Genomic DNA, 5000 nt, shown 5'->3' on the forward strand with positions numbered 1-5000 from the left:
CCGTAGAAGTCTGTAACTCTGAGGCCTGTGGAGCGCGCGCGGTCGGGGGCCCACGAGGACGAACGGAGAACACCTGGACCCCGCGAACAGGAAGTGATCGCTTCTTCTGGACAAAACTGTTTCCTGCCTCTGCAGACACAGGGAGACGGCCGCCTGGCTCCATCTCACACATCTCAGTAATATTTCTTGTTTGTAAATATTAAAAAATACAGTCATTGTGATCAAAGTATTGCCAAAAAAAAAAACAAAAAACAACGTGAGAGAGGAACCGAAGGTAGTAATTTGAGTAACCAAATATTTAAAACGAAAAAAAAAAAAAATGTCTGAATTGTATTTTTATTTTTTTGAGAGCTCTTGCAGTAAAAACGTGTGAGGCGTTTCCCAGTGGAATGGCTTTTTGGACAGTGTTCTGCTTCAGTGTGTCCATCATACCCCAGCACTGTTCTCTCGTGTGTGTGTGTCCGTGTCTCACCTTACACTAAGTCTGTTCTTAAATGTACGGCTCTGAGTTCTTATCATGTTGATTCTATATTGAGCTGCTTTTGCCTGTAAAGAAACCTGTAAAGGTCCATTTTTTTTGTCCCGAGGTGAAAGGTCAGAGTTTATCATCGCTCCATTTTGTCCTGCCACTTTAGCAAGTGAAGAGTGGGCGGGGTCAGAGTCGGGGTCACATGACATGGGACAGTGAGGCACACGTGTGTGGCAGTGGGTCACCTGACTCTGCCAGGACATGGAGGGGGCAGGTTGTTACGGAATGACGCTTCTAAACTGGATTTTTGCTTTTTAATTATTTCTCGTATTTGTACTACTACTAGTAACATAAATCTGCATGGTAGCACTTTATTATTATTATCATTTTTAATTTTGTAATTCTATTTCTCTGGTGTTGCACAATGAAAAAAAGAGCATATTTACGTTTTCACTGTATGTTTTTTTTTTTTCCTGTGGAAATGAACACCTCTGTAGCCTTTGTTCTCTACAGCCGAGCAGCATGAGTGTGGGGTGGGTGGGGGGGGTGGAGGGGGTTGGGGTTGAGGTAAATTTTGGAGCCGACCTGCAGTTCAGCGAGAGTGCAGAGGCCATGGTGTGTTTCTGCACTGAGTGAGGTGGACTTTCATAACTGTGAGGTGGACTTTCATAACTGCAGTTTTTACGTGCACCTTCTGTTCGAACATACCGCACCCTGCAAAGGCACGACATTCAGACTCAACGCCTAACAGGGATGATGATGATGATGAAGATGGTGATGATGGTGAAGATGATGATGATGATAAAGATGGTGATGATGATGACGATGATGGCAATGATGACGATGGTGATGATGAAAATGATGACGTTGATGATGATGATGTTGATAATGACATCGATGTTGATGATGATGATGGTGAAGATGATGATGATGATAAAGATGATGACGATGGTGGTGATGATGAAAATGATGACGTTGATGATGATGATGTTGATAATGACGTTGATGATGATGATGATGACGTTGATGATGATGATGATAATGACGTTGATGATGATGTTGATAATGACGTTGATGATGATGATGATGGTGATAATGACGTTGATGATGATGATGGTGATGATGATGATGATGATGGTTGTCTGGTATGTGTCACTGTGTGCTGTTGTTGGGTCTTTGAAACTGGGTGCATTTTCTGTCACAGAACAAAACAAATATATTTAAAGAATATATTCATGTATATATGCTATGTGTTCTGTTATGAGGCATGTTCCAGTGCACAGTTTATTTTGGCTCCTTTCACATTATTAGGGTGAGGGTTTACATTGCTTTTTCTATTTTATTTAGTTTTGTTTTCATTTAACAAAAAACAAAAAAAAAACACTTATTTGACTGGGTTTGTGTGGTGTCGTGTTGAAAATGGACTCAGTTTTAATGTTCTTGGAAGATCAAGCACTCTGTCACTGTTGTGCCGCTTTGTTCTAATATAAATATTGTGTCTCGCACCGTAGTTGTTCAGAGAAAAAAAGTAGCAATGAAGCAATAATTTATGGTTGTGTCTGTACTTCATGTGTTGTATGTAGTTATTTCTATATTTGTTTTCTCTGATTGGTAGTTGCTTATATTTGTGTCAACGTATGAATGTTGTTTGTTTCACATAGAAAAAATATATATAAAGACGTATTCTTAAAAAATGCTTTGTGGTCGATGTTCTTTTCTTATTTTTCAGCGTGTAGGGATTTGACTTGTGTGTAATCATTGCTATTTTCCTGTCAGCTGGTTTGGGCAGAAATGCACGGAATTGTCTATTTTATAATTATGTAATTATGGGTTTTTGCAAGAACAAAGATGTCTCACAGACACTGTGCTGCACACTATTGCTGGTGTGATAAAGGGTTTTCTTCACAATTAAAGCTGGTTCACCTTTAGCTGCCATAAGGTGTGATGAAGATGTTTATTAAAAGTTAAAGCAGGTTTAGCTTTCGCTAAGATGTTTATTAACAGTTACATCGGGTTTAGCTTTAGCTAAGATGTTTATTGGCAGTTAAAGCAGGTTTAACTTCAGCTTTAGCTGTTGTAAGACGGTTGTCACACAAATGACCAAAGCTCTGCACTCCATGACTAAGCACTGTTAGACAATGGAGACTCCTGTTCACGAAATGGCCCCAGCGAGACAGCAGTAGACTTAACTATTTCTGCAGACAGGTTCTTTCAATTTGGGTTGTTGAAAATGTATGTTTAAGTTCTTCCATATTTTCCCACTTCATTAAAACCCTCAGATTTTTGTTCTTTAACGCTTCCTAAGTGTTGGAACTTTTCGTTTTTCACCACTGTTTTCAATGAGCGCGTGCCCGCAATTTCAGCTGTTGCGATCCAACTGATTTCACCCGCGGCTGAACCCTCGTGGCCGCGAATTCCCCCGTTTGAGCGAGAGCGACGTCACGTTGAGATCCGCGCGTACTTCACGGTGTTGCGTAACCAAAACTGCACAGCCGATCCTGGTTGTCATGGAAGCGCGTTGTTTCGTTGTTGTTCTTGTTGTTTCCTGTTTCCTAAAATAAACTGATTTCACAGCGGCGATCTCGAACTTGACAGTGGCAGCTGCTTTTGAGTGTGTTACAGGTCATTAAGAGCTCAATTTCCTCGGCCTAATGAAACTTTAATGAGGTATGTGTGTGTCATCAACAGTAGAAATCTTAAGCCCGGGCGCACACTCTGATTTATATTTTGTGATGATTCACTCTCACCATAAACACTGTACCCCACCCTGTGCTTGTCTGTCTGGCCAATCAGGGCTGCCGGTTTAGGGATTAGGTAATTAACTACAGAACTAACCCCATCCCTGATAATAGAAACAGATGAGCAGAAATGAAACCCCACCTTCAGTGCAGCTAGGGATGATACACTTCCATCTCACTCAGTTCAGCTGCTCCAGATCCCGCAGACATTGCTAGAGGATTTTGATGAAAATCAAGTTTTTCTTTCTTCAGAGAAAATAAATTACACAGTCAGACATACGCTCAAAAACACTTTGACCGTGGAATGATTGTCGGTGGCAGACAGGGTGGTTTGAGTATCTCAGAAACTGCTGATCTCCTGGGATTTTTCACACTGGTCTCTAGAGTTCTGCTGTACTGAAAGGCCTTGTTAATGAGAGAGGTCGGAGGAGAAGGGCCAGACTGGTCAAAGCTGACAGGAAGGTGACAGTACGGCAAATAACCACACAGTAACAACAGCGGTATGCAGAAGAGCATCTCTGAACACACAACGCACCATAACTTTAAGTTGATAGGCTACAGCAGTAGAAACTGTAACTGTAACTAATAAACTGTTCAGTGAGCGTACAAAAAGAACATGTTCGGTGTCACATCTTTTCTTGAATCGTGCATCGACATATGTGCTGCACTCGCTCTCTCTCTCTCTCTCTCTTTCTCTCTCTCTCTCTCTCTCTCTCTCTCTCTCTCTCTCTCGCTATAAAATAAATGCACACACAGTTAAAGGTGAAAGGCTATCCATTCACCTATGCAGCTTAAATCGAGTGGACAAATAGCTCTGCATATGACTTCCTGCACCAGTGATTTCAGGTCATATTTTCCAAAGGATAGAAAAAATGACACCTGTAGAAAAGAGCTTGTCTGTGTGTGAGCTGTGCTTGACTGTTCTGTGTGTGTGTGTGTGTGTGTGTGTGTGTCCATATCATGTGTGTGTGTGTGTGTGTCCATATCATGTGTGTGTGCATGCATGCATGTGTGTGTGTGTGTGTGTCCTGTTCTGTGTGTGTGTGTGTGTGTGTGTGTGTCCATATCATGTGTGTGTGTGTGTGTGTGTGTGTGTCCATATCATGTGTGTGTGCATGCATGCATGTGTGGGTGTGTGTGTGTGTGTGTCCTGTTCTGTGTGTGTGTGTGTGTGTCCATATCATGTGTGTGTGTGTGTGTGTGTCCATATCATGTGTGTGTGCATGCATGCATGCATGTGTGTGTGTGTGTGTGTGTGTGTGTGTGAGTGTGTGTGTGTGTCCATATCATGTGTGTGTGCATGCATGCATGTGTGTGTACATGTGTGCGTGTGTGTGTGTGTGTGTGTGTGTGCATGCAAGTGTGTGTGGGTGTGTGTGTGCACGTGGGTGGGTGTGTGTGACCATGTGTGTGTGCATGCATGTGTGTGTATGTGTGTGGCTGCATGTGTGTTTGAGAATTCACTGCAAGAGAATTCCCCTGAGTGGGAGTTATGATTGACAAAGAATGACAACAATTCAAAAATACTACACTCTGTCTAGTAGATACTGTATTATTTGCATTCTTAGATGACTGAGTTTTTTTTTTTTACCTCTTTGTTATGTTAGTGTCAAACAAATCAGTCTCAACATACATTGGTGGCACTGTCGTCCCACAGCAAGAAGGGCCTGGGGCCTTTCTGTGTGGAGTTAGCATGTTCTCTCCGTTTCTGTGTGGAGTTAACATGTTCTCTCCGTGTCTGTGTGGAGTTAACATGTTTTCTCCGTATCTGGGTGGAGTTAACATGTTCTCTC

At 42.1% G+C, this 5000-nt stretch overlaps 1 protein-coding gene across 2 annotated transcripts in view; it reads left to right on the forward strand.

The window, feature by feature from the left end:
* The window catches only part of rcan3 (regulator of calcineurin 3), a 52145-nt gene extending 51765 nt beyond the window's left edge, over positions 1-380 (forward strand). For both annotated transcript variants that reach the window (XM_061223253.1, XM_061223320.1), the window contains one exon: positions 1-380. This exon is cut by the window's left edge and continues 1520 nt beyond it. The gene's annotated coding sequence lies outside the window, so the exon portion shown is untranslated.
* Positions 381-5000: the final 4620 nt, after the last annotated feature.

Source organism: Conger conger, chromosome 1 (genome assembly GCF_963514075.1).
Source record: "Conger conger chromosome 1, fConCon1.1, whole genome shotgun sequence".
NCBI classification, from domain to species: Eukaryota; Metazoa; Chordata; class Actinopteri; order Anguilliformes; family Congridae; genus Conger; species Conger conger.